This window comes from Podarcis muralis, chromosome 7, assembly GCF_964188315.1.
Source record: "Podarcis muralis chromosome 7, rPodMur119.hap1.1, whole genome shotgun sequence".
In the NCBI taxonomy this organism is placed as follows: domain Eukaryota; kingdom Metazoa; phylum Chordata; class Lepidosauria; order Squamata; family Lacertidae; genus Podarcis; species Podarcis muralis.
Window position 1 is genome coordinate 56,258,100 of NC_135661.1, and position 25,306 is coordinate 56,283,405.

Sequence of the window (25,306 nt, forward strand, 5' to 3'; positions counted from 1 at the left end):
CTCTTTGTTTCCGAACCGCTCAACCTACAGCTGAGTCGGCAGCTAAGCCTTAGGCAGGAAATGCACAGGACTCGCCGGCTTGCTGAGTCAGCCTTCCCATTTCATGGACAGGCACATCGCACAGACACGTTAGGATTCCCGTCTGATAAGCAACGGAAACATTGCTGCCCACTCAGAAAGGTGGGGCTCTGAGGTCACACACAAACACACAGAGAGACCACAATGACCACCCTGAATCGCTAAGCCCCAGGATGTCGCGCTGGGTGCTGGAATTTTATTGCTGGCTCCAGCACAGACACAGTCCCGGACGCCAAGGATGTGTGGGCAGATCTGTGCGGATTGTGCTTGATGTTGGATTTATTTCCTGGCCTGAGCCCACCCACCCCCAGCTCAGAGCAATCAGCACTGCTGTTTCTTGTTTGTCCTAACAGTGAACCTACAAGGCAGCGGTGGCTAACCTGAACCCTTCTAGATGCTGTTGGTCTCTGAACTGCCATCAGCCCTGGACAGCAGGGCCAGTGACTAAGAACTGTAATTCAGCAACATGCAGGGTGGCTCCCTGGCTGATTGGGGTTTGTTTTTTAAGAATGCAAATTTACACCAGGAGGCAGCAAGGACCTTAGGGCTCCACCAGAAGGAGCTGAGATGCCTCCGCTTCCTCTCTAGGCCTGCTGACCTTTTCAAGGATCTGCAAGGGCCTTCTTGCCAATCTCATCTCAGCCATGAAGCAGTCACTGAGTGGCCTTAGGCAAACCACTCCTGAAATATTGCCATTTGCGAGAAGAAGACAGTATAAATGAGAAACAACAAGGTTTATTCTACGGATAACAAGCATCTCCGCAGTGGCTGCACAGAATCTCCACCCAGTTTGCACAAATGCTTCATTCCACCCTCCGGGAACCCTTGAAATCACACCTCCTTATTGCAAACGGAAGGGAAAAGCAGGCCACCTTATCCTTCTCATTATTTAAAGAACTTTTACCCCACTCTTTAGCCACTTCTACAGTGACTTACAGCTCACTAAATCAAGAAGGTTCCTGTACTCAGGCTTATATTCCAAAGAGACACATCACAGAAGGAAAATGGACTAGGAGGGAGGAGGAAATGTGCAAGCTCAGGCACCAGTTCTGAGTTACAAGTTCATTTAGCAGGATGGAAACAGTTCAAAGAGAAGAGGAAACAAAACCTGCAGGTGTTTCAACTGCATCAATGGAGTATTGGCCCTGAACCCTTCCACTGCAACAGCCTGATAAAAATATACCAAGATGGAAGGGGAAAGAAACAGAGAGGATGTTTGCAAAATCATCTGGCAATTCCTCTAGCATCACTTCAAGCAAACGGCAGGAAATCTCAGGACATGTAACAGAATATACCATGGGTTCCCCATCCTTTCTGGGGTGTGCATTTGGCAAAAGGAAAAACCGCCCTGGGCACCAGCACAAAATGGCGGCTGTGGGGACCTCCCAAGTCACAAAGACAAAAGCTTGCTCATGGAATTGAGTAAAACTATCCACAAACTATCCACAAAAAGGCAAAACAGTCTCTCCCCCAAGCAAACAATGTTTAGACAACCCTCCCTCCCCCCAAAACAGGCAGGATGCCACCTCCTCAGAAACCCCCCTCCCCTGCAAACAAACAAGAAAACAGGCAAAATTCACCTGGCTATGTTCAGACACACTGTTAAAATACATTTAATGGTCTTAATGATAAAACTTACAAATGAGAGCAACGCAATACTTAGCAATGAGGAAAACAAACTTACTGAGAGGTAGGCCTTGTTTTTACATTTCTGGAATAACAATGTAAATGACAATATTTTCTCTTTAATTTATTCATTGTACTATAGAGGTTTTTTTTTGTTTTTTTTTGCTTGTTTTGCTATGTTGTTCCATATATCATTTTCTTTCCTTATATTTACTCTCCATTTTTGAAAATATATTTTTATAATTAACAAAACCAACCAAATAATAATAACAACAAGGCAGTACCACTCCTTCCATATGAGAAGAACTTACTGCCTAACCCTAACCCTCACCCCTACCCCCCTGTAGCTTACCAGGCAAGGTCTGTTTCAAAGGGTTTAGGCTTAGAGGGAGGATGGAACGAAAGGGACAAGAACACCACTCTGCTCCTCCAGTTCTGGGCAGTCATAACCATAAAGCGTGCTTCTTGTGGGAAGGGAGCTCTAAATGAATGGAAGTGTTTTGCAACATCCAGACAACATTGTTGGCATCAAAATGCCAGTCTGTATCCCCCACCTGCTTAATCCAGACAAATCCTTTCGGGGGGGGGGGGGGACACACAAACAAACACCTGTTGCAAAACTAACTGGCTGCTTGCAAGATCTCAGTCTCCTTTGCAAATCCAAGCCCAATCTGGAAGCACCCAAATATTCTTAGCCATCTCAGGCCATTAGTGTCAGGCCCTCTTGCCAGCCACATGGGGGTTCCTGTTACGAGGGCAGGGATAGTGGTTTCCATGCCAGCGCCACCCTATTCCCTCTCCACCCTTGTTGACTGCATTCTTTTCCATCTCAGAGGACCCAGGTCCCTAATGTGGAATAGATGAGGGCAAACCCAGCAACAAGTAAAAATAAAATAAAATAGTCCAGTCCTGCTCCCTGGCAGCCTTGTCCCCCTGCCTCTACACCCCCTTCCACTGTATGCTTAAAAGCTGAAGAGGAGTAAAAAATGCACTTGTTAAAAGGATCCTTCTTAGGGAGTAAATTTAAACCTTAAGATGGAGTTTCTGATGGGAAGAGCTGTCAACAGTGAAACAGATGATCTTGGAAAGTGGCAGACTCTCCTTCCTCGGAGGTTTTTAAACAGAGGTTGGATGACCATCTGTCAGTGATTCTTGCATAACAGTGGGTTGGACTGGATTACCTTTGGGGGTCCCTTCCAACTCGATGATTCCATGAATTGACTTATCCACTCCTCACTCTATACATAGGATGGGAAGAAAATTGTTCGGTGGAAAAACCTGCCTGATTCCCTCTCTTAGCTTAAAAAACGAACACAGCAAATGTTCTCTTGCACATACAACAAACAAACACCCTCCTCTTATTTAAAAAGGCCCCCCCGCAACCTGGTGGGAACTGTAGTCCAAAACGTAGGGAAAGGCACTAGGCTGCGGAAGGCCAGTTTACAAAGAAGGGGTCCAGCTAGCACAGTCGTCTTGTGATAAAAATTGATTGCCACACATAGCCACTGAGATAGGAAATGTCCAGAGACCCACACAGCCTGAAATCCCTGCTAAAAATGGAGAGCGATTAGTGGTCAAGCTTCTCCATGAAAGGAGTCATTCAAATCTCTCCTAGAGAAAGCCTAGTCTGCACTGGAAGTTAAGAGTGGAAACCCAAACCAGTCTAGAGCAGAAATGGCAGTGTGGGTGGTGTCGGCCTTATTTATCACACTTATATGCCACACCTCCTCCAAGGCTGGCATACACAGTTCTCTACCCCATTTTATCCCCCAAACAACCTTACAAGGTACATTAGACTGGGCTGGTCCACCCAGGATATTTTGATGCCTGAGGTAAAAGATAAAATGGTATCAGATGCATTTTGAAGACAAAATCTTAAAACTTACTTCAAACTTGTGGTGACAGGACATGATCTGAGAGTAGCCAGCTAGCTTAGGGGGTGTGAGGTGAGGTAGGCACAACTTTGACCTCCAACTGAGGGCATGGCCATGCTCCATATGTATGGGGCAAGTCGCTGCTGCTTTGCCTCTCGCCATTTATTTATTATTATTTATTCGTTGCATTTATAGCCCCTTTTTCTCCAAGGAGCTCAAAGGGATTTGAACCCGGGTCTTCCATGTCCGCTGGACACTCTAATCACTGCACCATACAGGCCCCTGAAGTGTCTGCTTCACTCTGTGTAATGGCTGGTACAGCCTTGAGGTTGTTGTTGTTTAGTCGTTTAGTCGTGTCCGACTCTTCGTGACCCCATTGACCAGAGCACGCCAGGCACCTCTGTCCTCCACTACCTCCCGCAGTTTGGTCAAACTCATGCTGGTAACCTCGAAAACACTATCCAACCATCTCGTCCTCTGTCGCCCCCTTCTCCTTGTGCCTCCATCTTTCCCAGCATCAGTGTCTTCTCCAGGGAGTCTTCTCTTCTCATGAGGTGGCCAAAGTACTGGAGCCTCAGCTTCACGATCTGTCCTTCCAGTGAGCACTCAGGGCTGATTTCCTTAAGAATGGATGTGTTTGATCTTCTTGCAGTCCATGGGACTCTCAAGAGCCTTCTCCAGCACCATAATTCAAAAGCATCAATTCAGCCTTGAGGTTAGGAGAGAGTAACTGGCTCAAGGTCCGTTTCATCCCAGAGTGAGGAACTGAACTCAGGTCTTCCCTGTCTTAGACCACAACCACACCAGACATTTAAAGCGCTACAATACCACTTCCAACAGTCATGGCTTCCCCCAAAGAGTTTTGGGAGAGGTGATTTATTAAGGATGCTGAGAGTTGTGAGGAGACTCCCCTCCCCCTCCCAGGGCTACAATTCCCAAAGTTCTTTTTAAGAGGGATTGGTTGTTAAACCACTTTTTAAAAGAAGAAAAGGAAATTAAAGCATTTCCACACTTCCCTGAAGGTGATTCTCACTAGCCACTGGCAACCAAATGAGGGGCTCCTTATAAACGGGCAATAACTCTTTATAGAAATAAAACAAACAGGACAGATTACCGGTAATTTAACAAAAGAAGAGGAGGAGAAGCATTAGAGGGAGAGTTTGTCTGGTGTCAAGCGTGAAGTTGCAGGCACCACAGGTGTCCCTGACAGTCACACAGCAAGATCCCACACCTATTTGACAAGAGCACCAAGACCATTAGCAGAGGGGAGGATGGGAGTTTGCTCCTGGCTCTGATTTGTTAGCAAAATTCTCTGCCAATGGAGGAGAGGTGGAGAAATGGAAGGGAAGAATTTCGTGATACCCCTGCAACCAGACAAGGTTGATGTAGGTTCCTAGCTCCTTATTTGCTGCCCCTCATTCAAAACTCAAAAGGTGCAAATACAGCCTGACTTATAATGAGAATCAGTGTGGTGTAGTGGTTAGAGTGACAGATTAGGATCTGGGAGACCAGGGTTTAAATCCCCACTTGGCCATGGAGCTCCCTGGGTGACCCTGGGCCAGTCGCTGCCTCTCAGCCTCACCTACCTCACAAGGTTGTTGTGGGGATTGAATAGGAGGGGGAGAACCATGTACCTTGGAGAGCAAGGTGGGCTATAAATGCAAGAGATAGATAGATGATAGATGATAGATAGATAGATGATAGATAGATAGATAGATAGATAGATAGATGATAGATAGATAGATAGATAGATAGATAGATGATAGATGATAGATAGATGATAGATGATAGATGATAGATGATAGATTGATAGATGATAGATAGATGATAGATAGTTTGCCAGCCCAAAATATGTTTGGACCCAAATCATAGGTCAAGAGACCACTTCCATCAGTTCCTGCAATAACACCGCAAACCCTAATTGTGCAGGTGTGGGTGAGGCTCTCTGGTGCAGAGCAACACCCTGCTCCTTAATTCCAACCACGTACATAGGAGCTGGAACCCAGCAGGTACTACACAGAAGCAGCTGGGTGTCTACACCAAAGGTGCAGTAGCAGCACAGAGATGGCAGGGTGTGAGAAATGTGGAGCAGGGACAGCGTGATCGTGGAGGTACAGGCAAGGTGAAAAGGGAAGAGATGGCAGAGAGGAACAAGAATGTCCCAATGCTCACTTCTCTGAAAGCATCCTGAGCCCTGCATGCCAGCAAACCACAGCTTTAGCCATAACCAAAAGCTCTTTTTGAGAAATCAGATGAAAACCACAGTGGACTTTTCGGACTCTGTGGCAGAACTTCTTAAGATCCTATGCTGGAACCTAACAGTGAAAGATTTCCTCAGCTCTGTCTGGCCTGAACTCTAAAGAAATCTGACAACAAGATGACTCCTATGCTAGTTGGTGCCTAGAACTTAATTTTTCCCAGCATCCAGGTTGTTCTCTTTTAAAAGTGGCAATCAATTTGGGTAGCTATGGGGTGGGACCCAGGGAGGTAGATAAAATGGGGGGCTCTTGTCAAGCAGAAAGGGGTGCTCTTTCATCACTCTCACCCAGTTTTTCCCCAAACCAGTGCCATTCCAGATTTTTCAGACTACAACTCCCATCAGCCCTGCCACTGCAAAGGCTACTCCAGCTCTCTTTCCAGTCAATCCCCACTGACTGGAATCCCTCAGGCTCCGGTGGAATGGTTCATATTTGTGCAATGACTTTTCTTCCCTGGTTTCTGCAAGTATGCACACAGCAATGTTAATGTCATAATGTGTTTTCTCCTTCCAGCGTTTGTCTGGGTGGTCTCGTGAGCTGGATCCTAGACTCATTAAATCACGCTTAGCAGAACCATATGCAGAGAAAGTGGAGTGCAAGCGCTTGTCAGAATCAGCCCTTCACCCATTCATTGATCCACCATAATGGTCCTCAGGTTACCTGAAAGACTGCCTGTCACTGTACAGTATACCTGTAAGATCACTTGGATCATGTGGGGAAACTTTACTCATTAGAGAGCCAGTGTGGTGTAGTGGTTAAAGTGTCAGACTAGGACCTGGGAGAGACATGGGTTCAAATCCCCACTTGGCCACTAAGTGGGTGTGATCTTGGGACCAGTTACTATCTCACAGCCTAACCTACCTCACAGGGTTGTTGTGGGGATTAAATGAGGAGGGGGAAAAAAACCATGTATGCCACCTTAAGCCCTTTGGGATATACCGTAAATGCAATTAATTGATAAAATAAAATAAAATAAAATATTCATAGCATGGCATCCTACAAATTATCGCAGGGCAATGCCTCAAAAAGGGGCATTTTCTGACACTGGCCTCCCCCAAACCAACTTGCACTGATCCAAAAGTGAGCAGGAAAGCAATGAGGTCAGAGCTCCAGATTTCATTGTTCGGCTCCAGAGAGGAGGAGCGCTGGAAAGGCATCTCTTGCAAGAGCCACCGGCAGCCGTCCAAAACAGCAGTGTCTAGTAGTGAGCAGCCAGGGCCCCACACAGCGTTCGGGAAACTAAGGACACTTGTGGTTGGAAACTCGCCCTCTAAACAAAAAAAGAGGGATTTGCCTTGCCAGATGGAATGCCTGCAGAGAGCCAAATCACCAGGCCCAGAAACGAAAAGTCGTCCAGGCGTTGGAGGGGCTGTGGGGGTGGCGTGAGGAACCTTATTCAGTCAGAACATCCCTAGCTGGAAGATTCAGGACAGAGAAAAGGAAGGCCTTTGTCACACGCACATACACAAACACACACACACAATGGAATCTGCTACGGCCAACTTTGACAGCTGTAAAGAGGGATTAGACAATTTCAGAGAGGATAAGACTAGATCAGGTACTGGACAGAGTTGTGACGGATGTGTGCTACTTCCCCTGTCGGAGGCAGTATGTCCGGTTACTGGGAATCACAAGCAGAAGAGCACTGTTGCGCTCAGGTCCTGCTCGTGGGCTTCCCAGTGGGAGTTGTTGTTGAGATTGTTGTCATTTATTCATTTATTACCCTCCCCCCTTCAACCTAAGATCCCAGGGCAGGTTACAGCATTAAAAACCAATCTAAACAATTTACTAATCTAAACTACCATAAAAAACAAGGTGGGTCCTAAAAACACACGCCTCAAGTGTCAAAAGGTGCATCTGTAAAGAGGCGCATCTTCAGCATTCTCTGGAAGCTGTACAATGAAGGCACCAGATGCACCTCTGTGGGGAGTTCCTCAGCTTTAGGGACCACCACAGAGAAGGCCCTCTCCCCCAGACCACTGCCCCACCAAGCCTTCCAGGGCAGAGGAACTACCAAGAGCGTCCCATCTGCCAATCTCAGCCCCTGAGAGGGCCTGTAGGGAAGGAGGTGGTCTTTCAGTTATTTGGGGCCTGAGTCCTTTAGGACTTTAAACACCAACCATGTTGGGCCACTGTGAGAACAGGATGCTGGACCGGCTGGGACTTCAGCCTGAGCCAACAGCCAGGATCATCCTCTTTTCCATTGATATCTCAGATTTGTCCTGAAATCACTCCTACGGGGCCACAGGCAAGATATACCTCCACCCCCCGTCAGTCAGAAGCAGGATACTAATAAGACTAAACTGTCTTACAGGGTTATTGGGATTCACAGACACAGGATACAGGAAGCCCTTTGAACTCTCCAAGCAAACAGAAACTGAGCAGAAAAAGCAAACCCTTCCTTGCGCATCTGGATTTTGGAGGGGATGTTTGCTGTGGTCTTTCACAGGCAACTCTGCAGGAGGTACCAGAGGAGGGGCCCCATGGACTCCTGCTTTGGGCGATTTGTAGGGAATTAAAAAGGCAGGGGCTAACAAACTGATGTGCCTGCTTTGGGGGACTCCGCTGGTGGGCCCTCCTGTTGTTCTGGAGCAATGGCAGCCACCCAAGGGTGCTATATGAGAATGAAAGCGCCGAGGCAAAGGCTTGAACATGAATATCAAGTGCAGCAACTAGAAAGAGGTAGAAAGGCAGGCACCCAGTGGTTCGACCAAGCACAGCCAATCCAGAGGGCAGAAACTACCTGCCAATCACAGGGGATGATGTTTGCCTTTTAATAGCAAACTTCAGGGCTGAGTGCAGACAGAACTGTAGCCAAAATAGGGCTCCTGAGAACCAAGAGGGAGGTATCAACATGCTCTGGGGATGCCCCAAGATTTGCATGCATTAAATAAAATTTAAAATAACCCTTCAGGAAAGAAACCTAAAGAGGCCATAAAACAGGCCAGTGAGGGTGCTGTATGCTCAGAGGAAACAGATCGCTGAGTGCCAGTAGGGAACTGAAAGTTGGGTGGGTGGGGGGATAATGTAATGGAGCCTCTTGGAAAAGGGCACAGCTGGCTGGCTGGCAGAAGACTGAAAACACTGAAGAAGGTTGGACTAGATGGCTCTTGAGGTCCCTCGCAACTCCACAATTCTATGAATCTATAAGAACTCAAGTCTCTCCCGAGTAGATCACTAGATCAAATCCCAGCCTCAGAAGCTCAAAGCTTCCCCTCGCAAATCCCAGAGACTCCAGCCAAGGGCTCCCTTGGAGAAACCCGCTGCCTCTCAGTTCCAGCAGATGACCTTGAATTGATGCATTCTGAGAACAAACTCAGGCTCCCTCCATCCCGCTGCTTCACCCTCCCCATGCTGCTCTGATCTTCTCTGAACCAAAGTCTCTTTAGGAGTCAGAGAGCAATTCCACACACCCTGCTTGAAAACAATCACCTCTCCACCCCCTTGTGTGATTTTCTATGCCGCCTCCATCAACACACCAAAGGCGTCAGCCCAGCTGGAGCCTCTTTTTGTACAATGAGTTGCAGAGTCTCCAAGTTAAATAATTCATGCGGCGATAATCGTACAAAAACTAACAGATTCACTCCAAAGCCAAACACTCCTCTCTTTGCCTGCAGACTCCAGGACAAAATACACAGACACAACACACACACACACACACACACACACAAATATCAGGCCTCCCTCTAAGCCTGCATCCAGAGATGTCTGTCCTAGGTTGACCTCAGGGTCAGGGCTGGGATTCTCGGGTCTCCCTTAAAACTACATCCCCCGCAAGGGGTTGGTCTGGTGCAAAAATCCAGCTTTGGAACACGTTTTTTGTACAGTTCTGTAATCTGATGCTGTGTCGGGAACAGCGCAAAATTAATCAGGACGGTCTCTTGAAAGGAACAGGAGTTATACAAAGTGTCAGGTGTACCTTCTAAGGGTCACCTTCTCCTCAGGCTAGACCAAGATTTATTTATATAATCTATATCTATGTATTATATGCTCTGCTTCTCCAGCTGAAGGAACCATTGTGCTCCCACTTCCATGTCTTATCATATGCTGAACAGGCATAACAATGGTCTATTAAATAAATAATCTGGAATACCATTTTCTTTTTTATTTCAGGACTTTACATTAACTTCACACTATCGTGCGCCATGTTAGCTAAAACTACCTGCTCCCCGATTCCTAGGCTGCTTTGCTTATATATAAATTGGAAACTCAGGTCACTTACAAGCGCATGTAAGACATAAGCCCTGTCGGATCAGACACATGGCTGGCAGTCATGTAATAGTAAACCAAGCTATGGTTTACAGGGGCAGCCCGAGACGTTTGCCACTAGAGACAACCACCTCACCACACCTCATGGGTAGACTAGCCCTAATGGTTTAGCATGAATGTGCTGAGCATGAAAGTTCTTGAGGAGGCGACTGCGGCTGCTTTGCTCTTGCCCCTTAGTGCTTCCGCTGCACTAAGGTGAGCTAAACTCATGGTTTGGCTTAGCGTGTCCTCTGAACTCGGCTCGTGGTTTGTCTGCCTACCGTCAAAACTGTTGAGCTATAAGGTTTGTTCTTGAGTTTACACCTCATGGTGTTTGTCTGGAGGAAACAAACCATGAGCCTGGGTTCAAGTGACACACTACATACACCAAACCATAGCTTAGCTCTTCGCAGCAGCAGGGCTGGGGGAGGAGCACAGTGGTTGCAATCTCTTTTTCATGGACCCTCATTATCGTGATTTGGAAACCATCTCCAAAATGTCCTCCTGGCCTAGCATCCTGCTACTAGCGTCCAACCAGTTCTCTGTGCAATCCCTCCTGCTGTTTACCTGCACACCACACAAACACACCCTGTGCAGCAGTCTTTGATCCTTTAGGTCATCATCACTAGTAGCTACTGATGGCCCCATCCTCCATAAATACAGTGGTACCTTGGGTTAAGTACTTAATTCGTTCTGGAGGTGCGTTTTTAACCTGAAACTGTTCTTAACCTGAAGCACCACTTTAGCTAAAGGGGCCTCCTGCTGCCGCCACACCGCTGGAGCCCAATTTCTGTTCTTATCCTGAAGCAAAGTTCTTAACCTGAAGCACTATTTCTGGGTTAGCGGAGTGTGTAACCTGAAGCATATGTAACCTGAAGCGTATGTAACCCACCTCCCAGCCATCCAGTCTAGGGAACCGCCCACTAACAGTGTCTCAGTCTTATCTGGATTGAGATTCAGTTTATTGGCTCTTATCCAGTCCATTACTGAGGCAAGAAAACAAACTCCAAAACTCTGGGTGACCCCACTCAGTGGTTTCTTGTAGATGTTAAACAGCATGGGGGATAAAAACCGAACCCTGAGGAACCACCCCCCTGTCAGCCAGTTGTTCCCTCCCTGCTAGTGTTTACCAGCCAAGAGGAACAGCAGTCCAGAGCGCAAGCATTAATCTCAACAACCATCACTTACGTTTGTGGCCATAACCCATGTGATTAAAAAAGGTACCCAGAAGTTGAAGCGGCATCTCTCTTGCTCCAAGAAAGGTGCCTAGATGAGGCTGGAGCACCAGGAAAATTGATGCTCCGGGACAGCGCCCAGTACAATATACCTCTACAAATGGACAGGTTTATAAACAACAAGCTCAAAAACAACAAAACAATTTCATGGTGGTGTATAATGAAATCATGAGAGCATCATAAAATGCTAAAACCACAATAGACAGAACAAAAGGACCAACAGTGAATCAAATCAATTCTCTGAAAATGCTTGGCAAAATGTTTTCAGCAGTCAAGGAAATATCACAATTGTAGGTGCCCGCCTGATTTCAGCTGGGACCATGGTTCAGAGTAGTGGTGCCGCCAGGCTAACAATGTTACAGTCATACCTCTTATTACGTTCGGTTCAGATTACGTCTTTTCAGGTTGCGTCCTGCGGCGACCCGGAAGTACTGGAAAGGGTTACTTCCGGGTTTCGCCGCTCGCGCATGCGCAGACGCTCAAAATGACGTCACACACCTGTGCAGAAGCGGCGAATTGCAACCTGCGCATGCACAGACGTGGGTTGCGTTCTGCTCATGTTGCGAACGGGGCTCCGGAACGGATCCCGTTCACAACCAGAAGTACCACTGTAGTTTGTGTAAATTAAATATCTATTTTGCCCGCAACTGTTCTATCAGCTCTTAACGTAAGAACACAAAAAGAGGCTGCTGGATTAGGCCCATCTAGTTGAGCATCCTGGTCTCACACTGGTGACCCAGAGGCCTGCAGGAAACTAGCAAGCAGGACCTGAACACAAGTGCACAATTCCTTCCTGCAGTTTCTAGCAACTAGTACTCAGAAGCTGTTTCCAGTTGTGGAGGCAGAGCATAGCCATCATAGCTAGTAGCCAATGACAGCTGTCTCCTCCATGAATTTGTCAACCCTCTTTTAAAGCCACTACAGTTGGTGGCCATCACCCCCTCCTGTGGGAGGGATTTCCGTAGTTTAACTGTGTGCTCTTGATGCCCAGCAAACCAACCCATCCCTTCAAACACTGCCCAGGTGGTCCCCCACGGGCCACAGTGCCCTTCTCAAACCCAGCAAGCAGAAGCTACAGCTACATCACTACCTATCCTGGGAAAGATCCCCGTCCGAAGGGCTCTTTCCCCCTTGCGTGCCATCGCACGATGGTCTCACAGCCAGTTGGCAAAAACATAACCCAGGGAGAATGCTCTGAGGGCACATGAAGCACTTCTCCAGCCAAAGATAAGCAGGATTGGCTCTGCATATGCTCTGCTCTGGCTCAGGCAAGTGGCTTCCCTTGGAAAAAGAGGAGAGTGTCACAGCCACAAATAACTATGCCATAGTTATTGGAGCCTTGAAATTAGGTACGTATGTTGTCCAAGACACTCACATTATTACAAAAAAAAAAAAAACCCACCCAAAAACAAAGCACTGGGCATTTGTACATCTTTCCCTGAAACAGGGGCACATTGAATGCCTCCTACCAATGATAAAGCTAGTTTTGCACCACCCAGAAATTTGGTCCAAAACTAGTCCAGGGCATTCTAATTACGAGGATGTACCTACATAACACATAAATGCATGTGTAACAAAAGCCTGGTAGCTGGTGATTTGGGGTAGAAGATATTGGGGGACATTGCTTAAACCTATTATAATTGTTATTAATTACTTGCCCTCCACTCTAAGCTCCCCAGGGTGGGTTACAACAATTAAAACACAATGTTATTCACATTACTTTGATTTTAAAGTATGAACCAAAAAGGTTAGAAATCGCAAGATTTATCACTCTGCCCTTTGGATCAACATGTCTAGAGGGTTGCTCACACGTTTAACTGTGCAATGAAATGCAGATGAGCCGGGGTGGGGGTGGGGTGGGGTAAAAACCAGCCCCAAATATTCTGCTAGGAGCAGGAGGATGTGATGCCTTTGACTTCACCTGAGCTTCCTCTTCACCTGTAGCTAAAAGCAGCCACAGGTCTCTGTGTTTGTGTGTACACACACATTCTTACATTGTTTTCAGAACAAGCACTCTCGCAGAGACGCCCTGCGGGGTTAACAAATAACTCTGTAAGACAAAGCAAAGAAGGAGGAGGTTATCTTATCTGCTCCCCACCAGCAGCCCTGCTATCTCTGCCGGAGGGCAGCACATTCCTCTTCCTTACTCCCCTGCGATGTTATCTTTGGGATAGTAAAAGCCAGCAGATCTCCTGTTCCCTTTCCCAGAGCAGCTCTGTCAATCTTATCTGAGCTACCACCGCACACCCACTTCGTTGTCTCCCAGATGCAAAGCCCCAGCCTGCCATGCCAGTGGGATCTTATCGGTGTTTCGGGGGTGAAAAATAGACAGCCGTAGGACTCCGGAAGGCCCCCCCTGGACTCCATCTCTCCAGAATGATCCTTAGATAGAATGAACAGCTCCCAAAGTGGAAAGGAATTTAATCTATGCCCTTTTAGGGCTTGCTTTGAAACAAGGATCTTTTTTTGTCTCTCTTTCTCTCACCCCCCCCCCCCAGACACACTGTAGATGGAAAGAATCAAGACTGAAGGAAACACAGAAGGCTGCAATTTTGATAGCAGCCCTTTAAGGACAATCACATTTCCCTCCTCTTCTAAACACATGGATTCTGCTACTCAGGAGATCTCAAAGGATTTCCCAGCAGAATTATAAAAAGTAAGAGAAAAATCGGCAAATATACTCAATTTCTATAAGTCGTGCAAGTCAAAGAATTCGGCTTTTCGTAACACAGATTCTGGGGTGCCCTGGGGCAATATGGGTGCCCATTGGCTTATTTTTAGGCTGATATGGGATGCTTCACAGATCCACTGTTTGTTCTAAAAAACAATATACAGTACTGACTTTCCATTATTAGTCTTCAAGGTGCCTTAAAATGTACTTATTTAGTTACATTTATATCCAGCCTTTCTTCCATCAGGGAACTCAAGGCATTCCCAGGCACTGACCAGACCCAGACCTGCTTAAGTTCAGCAAGGCAGTCGCCAACAACATGGCCAAAAAGATATAACACACCATTAAAGCCACTAAAATAAAACAAACGCAAAACAGAGAACAATAAAACATTGGCCTGATCCAGAGCAAGATGCAAGGCAGCAGGAGCCACTGTTTTCCTGGCTTGCTTTGCAGAGGACGTAACAATTAGTGACAATTAACATGTCTATCACACAAGTCTAATCAATTTCATCTGCCAAGACTTTCCCCAAGGAATCTTCCCCAGGAAAGGAAGTTCAGTGAAGCAGCCAGGAATCCCCAAGCAGAACTTTCAGCATTTTCTCAAACCTACGGCTCTTGCCGATCTTGGGGAAGCAAGACTGGTGGTGGTGGTAAAACGTAACACTGAATAGCGGTTCTTAAAACTGTTTTCAGAAGTTGGCAGGCCAGCTTTCTCCAACCTGGTGCCCTCCTGATGTTTTGAACTGCAGCACCCAACAAGCCCAGCCAGCAGGGCCAACAGAGTCAGGAAGGAACCTAAGAAGAGCCTGCTGGATCAGGCCAATGGCCCATCAAGTCCAGCATCCTGCTCTCAGAGTGGCCAACCAGATGGCTCGACTAGAAGCTCACAAGCAGGATTTGAGCACAAGAGCCCTCCCCACCCCCTGGCACTGTGGTTTGCAGCATTGCTGCTTCTGATTGTGAAGGCAGAGCATATCCATCATGGCTAAGGTAAAGGTAAAGGAACCCCTGACCTTAAGGTCCAGTCGTGGACGACTCTGGGATTGCGCGCTCATCTCGCTTTATTGGCCAAGGGAGCCGGCGTACAGCTTCCTGGTCATGTGGCCAGCATGACTAAGCCGCTTCTGGCAAACCAGAGCAGCGCACAGAAACTCCGTTTACCTTTCCACCGGAGCGGTACCTATTTATCTACTTGCACTTTGATGTGCTTTCAAACTGCTAGGTGGGCAGGAGCTGGGACCGAGCAACAGGAGCTCACCCCGTTGCGGGATTCGAACTGCCGACCTTCTGACCGGCAAGCCCTAGGCTCAGTGGTTTAGACCACAGCACCACCCGCATCCATCATGGCTAGTAGCCATCAATAGCCCTCTTCTCCATGAATCTCCATGAACCTTTCCAATCCTCCTTTAAAGCCATCCAAGTTAGTGGCCATCACTGCCTCCTGCGGGAGTGAGTTCCATATAACTATGCATTGCATGAAGAAAGACTGCCTTTTATTGGTCCTGAATCTTCTTCCAACATAGGAGCTGCCCTCCAAAGCATGTGAAGTGCCCCAGGGGGGTAAATGTTGTCAGGGATTCTTTAGTTGTGGTTCCTGCTTTGAAGAGGGTTGGGCTAGATGTCCCCCTTCCGACTCGACAATTCTATGATTCAGCGATTCTAACTTTTACTCAGAGTAGACAGCCCAACATGAATAGACCTATGTTAGTCATCTCCATTAATTGCAGTGGGTCTATTCTGAGTATGACTAACTCTGGATACAACCCAATAAATAAAATTGATTTAAGCAAAAGCAGAACTTCCAGTTCTCACTACTCAGATGGCCTACTACTGTACTATTGTTTTCAGAATATAGTTTAATTTTCTGGAAGCAGTTCAAAAAAATTCCCAGGGACCAGTGCTTTTGCATATACAATACAGTGGTACCTCGGGTTATATACACTTCAGGTTACATACGCTTCAGATTACAGACTCTGCTAACTCAGAAATAGTACCTTGGGTTAAGAACTTTGCTTCAGGATGAGAACAGAAATCGTGTGGCGGTGGCAGCGCGGCGGCAGCAGGAGGCCCCATTAGCTAAAGTGGTACCTCAGGTTAAGAACAGTTTCAGGTTAAGACTGGACCTCCGGAACAAATTAAGTTCTTAACCCGAGGTACCACTGTAGAAGACACCATCCACTATATGCTATAATGTAAGCTGTATGCACCACCCTGGCAAAAATATCTTTTTAGTGGTGGTTGCTACCCTCAGTGATAGTGATAAGATTAAATACCTGTTGTTCGCTTCTGACAGGTAATGTCTAATACATCTAAATTTGCAGTGAAAGCTGCTCAAAGGCCATGTGGCCTCCTTTGTGATATAAGACCCCCTCAAAAAAAGTATGTTTTATTTATTGTATAGGTCAAGTTTTTATCTTTATGTATGATTCTTATGTATCATTTATGTTCCTGTGTTTCTGTTTGGCTACAGCCTGTATTTGCTTACCTTACTAATAAATCTGAATGTGACTGCAACTATACTGAAAAAATAAAGGACACCTGTAGAAGTGTTCATTGAGCAATCAGTGCTCCGTATGCAAGCAAGATTTTTGCATGATGTCGTTGGCATTAAAATGTCAGTCCATATTTCTTTCTCTCTTTCATTCAGATTTACCATTTCCAGGAAAAAACGGCACCTTTTTTTTATTTAAGGCTGCCAATGTCCCGTTTCCAAATTAAGCCCTCATCTAGAAACACTCAAAGCAAAGCAAAATCCTACCACTCCTGTTTTCTCCTTCACTGCTAACAAATAAGCCAAATGTGCTCTGCTGTGTTAGGCCGCAGGGACACGACCAGTAAGCCTGCCTGTGTCATGAGATATTCTGCTGAAGCTCTTCTCCAATCGCCTTTTTTATTAGAAGTGTCCTTTGCTTTTCCAACCTGCCTGCCACCTATATTTGTTTTTTAAGTACCAAGTTAGTACCGTCTTCTCAGACATTTTAATATGTGTAATGGCTTTGTCTGTTGTATATTTTAACTTTAGCCTCCCATCACATTGCTCATGCTATGGTTTTATTGCATATTTTATTGTGTTGCTCACCGCCCTGGAATCTATTGGACAAAGGGCAATATAAAAATATTTTAAATAAATAATGAGAAGTTGCAGCAGTGCTGATCTGCCTTGTCTGCTGCCCATACTAAGCCTCTGGGCAAATGGATACTTGGCTGTTCATCTGCCCACCTTGAAAACATACTCATTTATTCCAAAAGAAAACACTACGTGGTTCTGCATTATTTCCTAACTCCTGTTCATTTATTGTTACTTGATCCTTTTGGGGATCTACGTCATGTCCCAAGTTCAGCAAAGTGGCCTATTTCACCCCTCTGCAACAAGGAAAGACAGTACAGTGGTACCTCGGGTTAAGTACTTAATTCGTTCCGGAGGTCTGTTCTTAACCTGAAACTGTTCTTAACCTGAAGCACCACTTTAGCTAATGGGGCCTCCTGCTGCTGCCACGCCGCCGGAGCAAGATTTCTGTTCTTATCCTGAAGCAAAGTTCTTAACCTGAAGCACTATTTCTGGGTTAGCAGAGTCTGTAACCTGAAGCGTATGTAACCCGAGGTACCACTGTATGTACCTCTGTAGACCTGTAAAATCACTTAGATCATCTGGGGAAAGTTCACTCATAGAACCGCACCCTACAAATTATCACACCAATGACTCAAAAACAGCCTTTTATGCCGTTGCCCCTTCCCACTTCCATACATTACTGTTGGTGTTGTTATTATTGTTATTACCTGCCCTTCACCCTAAGGTCCCAGGGCAGGTGACAACACAATTTCAAAAACAGTTTAAAACAACAATCACAAAAATAAAGTGGGTCCTAACAATACATATTTCAAGTGTCAAAACTCTACACCTCAAATGGCTTCAGACAGCTTGTAAAAAGAATTTTTTGCCCAGCCTTCTCCAAACCCATAAACTAATCCTGAATTCTTATTTCCCCCAGCTGTTTTTTTATCATACTGTGTTGTTTTTTCAAAAGAGCTGTATATTGTTTTTATGTTGCATTCTGTACACCACTTACAAGGTTTCAAAAAAATATCAAGCAGTTTAGAAATGCTTTCAAATAAATGAAATAAGAAACAAACAAACGATGCTACTAAAGTTGCCAGGATACCCATTTCACAAACGATAGGACTCGGAAAGTGACATTGTCTACGCGGGGGGCGGGAACCATGCTGGGTATTCATGGCCCACCTCACAGGGCTGTTCTGAAGCTAGACTGTCGCTCTGATCTCCTTGGAGGAAACGAGGGTTGCAGAAGATAGAAAAACAAGGCATGGAGAGGTGGGGTGCATGTTATGTTTTGCGGCTGGGGGTGACCAGTTTTTTATAGTCCTGTCAAAACGCACACAGAGCGCACGGCACGGAGGATTTTTGAGAGTTACGCGCAGCGATGCGCGCGGTTTCCAGGAAGAGGGGCTCTCCTGCCAGCCCTTCGGGGATCAGCGATCCCTCCGATCGCTTGCAGCTGAGCTAGAAGGTCCCGGATCCGGGCTGCGAGGGCGAGAAAACAGCACCCCACCTTTCCGTGAAGACTCCGGAGAGCATCCTTTGGAGAGGGGGCAAGACGGCGACGGGGAGGAGACCCTGGGCCCCCTCCTCACCTTTCCTTGCGGGGAAAAAGGCTGGCCAGCCGCAGCTCCGCGCTTACCTGCGCCCCTGCTCCGGGAGTGCGTCCCCGCAGTGGTGCGCCCTGGCGTCGGAGCGCGCAGTCGGGGCGCCTCTCCTCCTCCCGCGCTGCGTGGCAAGCCCGGCCTGGCTCAGGGGCGCGGGCAGCGGCCGAGCCCGGCGCCAGCGCGTGCGCTCGCTGCTGCTTCTGGGGCTCTGCAGCCGCCGCCGCCGCCTCGCCCGGCTCCGCAGCTCGCCTCTAATCTGTCCCAGACACGTCGAGACTCAGCCCCGGAGGAGAAGGGAGGGCCCCTCGCCTGCCCTCGCCGCGCCTCCTGTGCTCTCCAAAGCCTGCGCCAAAGGAGAGGGAAGGAGGAAGGGGGGGCGCTTGCCCTGGGCACCCAGAGCGGGGAAGGGGGTGCCCAGCCGAGCTCGGGCAGGATTCTCTGAACAGGGAGCAGTCCGGGAGCATCAGGGAGGGGGCTGGCAGGGGCATCGCGGGAAGGGCCTCTTGCACCGTCCCTCGAGGCTTTGCAACGCTGCACGGGCTGCGCAGCTTGCAGAAATTGGCCCAGGGTCCGGTCCTTTTAGGCCCTGAATCTCCTGGCCTTATTAACCACACACAGAGAGATACCGGCTTGGAGACGACCACGGGGAGGACTTCAGTGGCAAAGCCCCTGCTAAACGTTTCTCTGCTTCGTCTCCCCACCCACCTTCCAACTGTTGTGCTGTGTGCTACAACCGCTCTCGCCTTCCTGGTATGTTAGGGCAAAATAAGAATAATCTTAAAAATCGGTTTGGCAATCAAGATAACGGGAGGGGTAAACTCTGATCATGTGCAGCTTCACATTTTAAACTCAGTGAAATCATCACAGTTGGGAGAGTTGACCTTGAATTTGCTTCTACCTCCTTGTAAGCACATGCATTTGGGAATAGGCACCGTTTTGCTTCATGCATACATTTGTTTATGAATCCCTTCCCTTGAAGCATCTGAAAACGATTTCACAATAAAAAATAAGGACAATACAAGCAACCACAAGGCAGCATACCATATTTTGAGGAGCAAAAAAGAGGACACTATGATGGCTATTCAAAGCAAATAAATGCAATTTGTCTCAAACGTTACCCCTGAAAAAGAAGACACATCGCAACCCTACCTGCTTATCGGTAAGGACATACCTGCTTGGCCTCCATCTCTAGACTAGAAAACTTCTCTTGAAAAGAAGGTGGAGGAGGATGCTGGAGCCCCTGTAGACCTCCAGCTTGGTCCAGGGTTGGTTAAATACCTGGATATTTTATCTGCTTTAATATGTTTTGCTTAATCAGGTATTTGAGCTGTGGAGTTCTGAATTTGTTTGTTAATCCCCTCCCCTCATACCTTGATTCACCAGGTTTTACCACCTGAGACACATCAAAAGCCAGCAGGCTGTGGCCCCGACTTCCCACAATCTGTCAAGACACTGCTCTCTCTAGTCAAAACCTCTCCTAAACCAGCTACTTCGTTTATTAAGTATAAATAAGCTAAGGGCAGCATACATGGTTTTGTCTCCACCCATTTTATCCTCACAACAACCCTGTGGGGTAGGTTAGACAGAGAGATAGTAAGTGGCCTGAGGTCGCCCAGTGAGCTTCATGTCCATGACCAGTTTTGAATCAGTTTTCTAACCCAAGTATAGAGGATCTTCTGTTCCAGAGGCCAAATGAAGTTATCCAGGCTTTTCTATCCAGTCCTTAGGACTGTTCCCAGACTAAAGGTAAAGGGTAAAGGGACCCCTGACCATAAGTCCAGTCACGGACAACTCTGGGGTTGCTCATCTCACTTTACTGGCCGAGGAAGCTGGTGTACAGCTTCTGGGTCATGTGGCCAGCATGACTAAGCCACTTCTGGCAAACCAGAGCAGCGCACGGAAACGCCGTTTACCTTCCCACCGGAGCGGTACCTATTTATCTACTTGCACTTTGATGTGCTTTTGAACTGCTAGGTTGGCAGGAGCAGGGACCAAGCAACAGGAGCTCACCCCATCGCGGGGATTCGAACCGCTGACCTTCTGATCGCCAAGCCCTAGGCTCTGTAGTCTAGACCACAGCGCCACCCGCATCCCTGTTCCTAGACTGGTCCTTCTTGGTGTCCTTTTGAAGTGCTTTTGCATGGCTTGGCTGTGTCCTTGAACTGTGATAATGCATCTTGATGGACGATAAAATGATGCTGAATGAGTGTGTAGTAACACTTTGGCTTTTCATGTGCAATGTGCACCCAACTGTACACAGGTAAAAGTCATACAGAATAATGTGTGCAGCGCAATAAATAAATAAATAAATAAATAAATAAATAAATAAATAAATAAATATTGCCCCACCCACTTTTACCTCAAGCCCCACCTACCACTGACATGTGGCTTCCAGAAGTTTGCCCACGAAGGAATATGTGTTCTCAACTACCACACCATGCTGGTGAAATCACAAGTTGCCAGGAACTTGCTTTCCTCACCTTTAATTAGGGCCTGAGGCTACTCCTGTACCTTTAATAGAGGTTTTGGGTTTTGTTTGTTTGTTTGGTGTTTAGTAGCCAAATAGTAGAGAATCCATTTTAAAAATGGAGTCTGGTTGACCTCTGTTGTATGGAATCGTTTCTGGAATGGTTTTGGGATGGCTGACTGAAATTTGACTCCTCTACCATTTCACGCCGACCAGACGTTCTCTCCTTCAATCCCTCTTTTTAATTGTTACTCTTTATTCTGCTTTCTCTTTGATATCGCAGCATCCTGTGGTTTCTTGTACAGCTTTAATTACGTCGTTTCTGGAACATGGAAAAGTGGATGGCTGCAAATATATAAGAAGGGGAGGATCTGCCGAGATTATCATTTGCTGGTATCTTGATGCTGCGCATTGCAAACCCACTATGTCTTGAGCACTAAAAAATTAAAAATAAGTTTAATTTTATAATATCACCAGTTTCTTGTGGTATCTTCTGTGGCCACTGATAAGGAAGCCTTAACTTTATAAAACTCTTGTCTTCTATGCAGGCCTTAACAGCAGAAGAGCTCTCTCAGGGACAGAAACTTGGGAAGCCTGTTTTTTGTGTGTTTTGTTTTGTTTTGTGTGTGACCCCTCCCCTTCCCCAGGCTCCCTACTAAGCATGGAGATGCTTCCTGAAACGTTTATTTCTGGCAACATCCTGTATGGAACCAAAAGGAAAGGCACCAACAGCTTGTGACATCCTGGAAAACCTTTTCAATAGGAAGCTGAGGAATGAGGACCTGACACACAGCCTCGTCTTGAAGGCTTTCACAAGGGATTTTTGGTGGTGTTTATGAAGAAGAAGAAGAAGAAGAAGAAGAAGAAGAAGAAGAAGAAGAAGAAGAAGAAGAAGAAGAAGAAGAAGTTGTTCTGTGTCCTGGCCAGCAACCATACCCTAAGACAGCGTGAGGCAAATCCACCATTTTGGAAATCATGCAACTGTTTACTCTGGGCATCTCCGAAAGACCTGTTTATTGAGGATTTTTCCAGATTGGCTTATGGGCTGGCTGTACAACTGGTCTAAACCACTGACCCCCTTGGGCTTGCCTATCGGAAGGTTGGCAGTTCGAATCCCCGTGACGGGGTGAGCTCCCATTGCTCTGTCCTAGCTCCTGTAAACCTAGCAGTTCAAAAGCACGCCAGTGCAAGTACCGCTTGGATGTGCTTAGAATAGGTACCGCTGTGACAGGAAGGTAAATGTGGTTGGCCACATGACCCGGAAAGCTGTCTGTGGACAAACGCCAGCTCCCTGGGCCTGAAAAGCGAGATGAGTGCCACAACCCCGTAGTTGCCTTGGAGTGGACTTAACCGTCCAGGGGTCCTTTACCTTTTCAACGTGTAGCATTAATTTGCTTTCAGGATGTTTATACGTCTTCCCTTTAAACGTGACATAATCTTTATTACATTGTCATGCTGGCTGGGCCTGATGGGAGTTGTATTCATTTATTTGTTGCATTTCTCCTATCCTCCAAGGAGCTCAAGGTGGCGTGCTTGGTTCTGCCCAATTTATCCTCTCCTGCCCTGTGAGGCAGCTTAGGTTGAGAGACTGTGACTGGCCCAAGTGCCACCCAGAGAGCTCCATGCCTGAGCAGGGATTTGAACCCTCGTCTCCCAGGTCTTAGTTAGACCCTCTAACCACTACACCACATGGGCTCTACACAACACCAAGCTGGCTATGTAGGCCAAAACCTCTGGAGGGGTCACCATGTTAGGGAATGCTGCTGCGGAGGAAGCAGAGCAAAAGGAGGCATAGGATCAAGGGCAAGGCCTTCATCAGAAACCTCAAGCCAGGCTCCATTGGGGGGTTGACTACTTCCCCCAGCTCATTGGGGAGGGGGTGTGTCAGACTCCCAGGGTTGAAAGAGCCTGTCACTTTAATGCAGACAGATGGGGGTGCAGGGAGAAAAGAAACAGGCCTGGCCAGAATGAGTGACAGGCAGACTGGGCTAAGCATTTCTCCCCTTAACCCCTCGCATGCTGTCCAGCATCTGGAGTTGGGGGCAGCCCATTGGCAGCTCTGGAATGGACTGCTTTGCCCCAGAGTAAACTTGCAAGTGGGGTGGCTGTTATACTTAATGTCTTTTTTTTTAAAGGCAGCTCAAGTTTATCTGTTGAGATACACCCCTGAGGGAGAGGCATAGCCTAGTGGCATCTCCAAGCACCTGGAAGGTAGGTTAGGTTGAGAGTCAGCGGCTGGCTCCCCAAAGTCACCCAGTGAGCTTCAAGGCCGAGTCGGGATTCAAACCCTCGCCCCCCGGGTCCCAGTCTAACACTCTAACCGCTACACCAGACTGGCTCTCATCTTACCCTGGGCTTTAACTGAAGCGTAGGCAGCCAGGAAGGCTACAGAGCCCACAGCACTGGTGGGATGAATTTCAGAATGAAAGAAAGGAACAAACACCCCTCTCTGGCAGCACAAAAGCAAGGTGAGTGCCAACAAAAACTCAGCAATGCTCCCCCCATCAGAATTTCACCAAAATGTTTACTCTTTGTTAATAACTTTAGATTGCCATTTATTTTCTTATTATCTGTTGGCAAATGGCCAAAAGACAAAAACCACCGTAAGATAATTTTCCAGCACAGCACAGAGAATAGATTCCCCACCCAGAATTATGTGCCCGAGGAATGGGGAAAGGCCACTATCAAATGGTAGCCTTTGGACAGAGTTCATAGGTGTGGCATCCCCTCTGTATGTTCTCGGAAACTCAGGCTTCTCACACAATCCTGTATGTGAGATACAGGAAAACGGAGGAGGAGAGACGGAAACCCCGCTTGGCACGGAAATGTTGAAAGGCTCAGGGTGGTCTCCAGCTAAGTCATAAGGCAGTAGGTCCACTGTAGTCAATGGGCTTAAGTTACTGTTGCTCATTGAGACTGAGTGTGACTGACATTAGATACTGCCCTTAAAGGGAGACAGTTGAGTCAAGCATCATACTGGAAAACAGTAATATACGCAGAGTGACAAGAGCACTAAAAAGCCATCAGCAAATGCAGTTGTTCAGTTACAACCCCCCCCCCCAAATTACTGATGGTAGATTCTACCATCTCTATTTTCAGATAGAAAAGCCCCCCCCCCTTCATCTGCCCCATGCCTGGCATCATATGCAACGTTAGGTGTAGGGTGGATGGCTGTGGCTTGACCAAGACAGCCTCGCCAGCCCAATGGGGAGGCCCACTAGGCCCAGTTGGCCCCATGGACCTTGTTTGAAAGCATGGTCACATGCGCAGCAGAAAACTCTACTCAAATTTCAGCTGCGTCCCATTTGCATCCACAATGTAAAGCATCCCAAGAAATCAGCCCCAGAAAGTATGGCCAGTGGATAGGAATGGTGGCAACTGTAGTTCAGCAACATCTGGAAGGCCAAGGGTTGTCCACACCTGATTTAAAGTGACCATCAGGCTAGCCCCACCCACTAACTTGTTGGCAGTGGGGGGCACACACACTGGATATCTATCTGCTGTTGCCACAGGTGTCTGCTGAGACCTCTCAGTTGCCATGTTTACACTGGCTACCATGTGCAAACAAACATAGCCGTGCCCATGGAAACCTGGAGGTGTAGTCATGTTTATGGGCATTGCCTGTATTTTTTATACTGTGTGTGTGTTTGTGTGTGTGTGTGTGTGCGCACACACACACGCACACACACACAGGCATAGAGTCATAAGGAACCATACCTGTAATTTTTGCTATTGTAGGCCTTGCAAAATACTGCAAGGCACAAATGGTTGGCATCTGTTTCGGGAGACAATGGAGCATAGCTGTCAACTTTTCCCTTTTCTTGCGAGGAATCCTATTTGGAATAAGGGAATTTCCCTTTAAAAAAGGGAAACGTTGACAGCTGTGCAATGGAGGAGTGTCCTTTGGGGGTGAAGTCAAACTGTTAGAGTGTTATGGAGCCTGTGCAGCTGTTGCTGTAGAGACCGATATAGGAGAGACATGTTTTATTATAGGTGGGGCAGGTAAAGATGTCCGGTTATGCTGTTGCAGATGTACCATGGCACTTCTTTCTGCGCTCCTCCTAGCGCTCATTTCTCCTCTGGTCACTGCTGTAGCTACACCACCTGACTGTCTCCAGGTGCTGTTGTCATCTGCAAGGGATTCCCACGTGGCGGGGTGGATGTTGCCAGCGTTCATGTCACGG

The 25,306-nt window shown here is 47.2% G+C and overlaps 1 protein-coding gene and 1 long non-coding RNA gene across 7 annotated transcripts in view; one reads left to right on the forward strand and one right to left on the reverse strand.

Annotated features, from left to right (window-relative positions):
- The window catches only part of DOK4 (docking protein 4), a 60,540-nt gene extending 41,691 nt beyond the window's left edge, over positions 1-18,849 (reverse strand). For 2 of the 6 annotated variants that reach the window (XM_028739310.2, XM_028739311.2), the window contains exon 1: positions 18,691-18,849. The gene's annotated coding sequence lies outside the window, so the exon portion shown is untranslated. Of the gene's footprint in view, positions 1-18,561; positions 18,580-18,643; positions 18,662-18,690 lie in introns of those variants that run through there. The other 4 variants (XM_028739309.2, XM_028739305.2, XM_028739307.2 and 1 more) reach the window with 3 other exon arrangements.
- Positions 18,850-19,142: 293 nt separating this feature from the next.
- LOC144328434 (uncharacterized) lies at positions 19,143-24,806 on the forward strand. The gene is made up of 3 exons (XR_013393672.1): positions 19,143-19,814; positions 21,406-21,515; positions 21,671-24,806. It is a non-coding gene; the product is annotated as an uncharacterized LOC144328434 (long non-coding RNA).
- Positions 24,807-25,306: the final 500 nt, after the last annotated feature.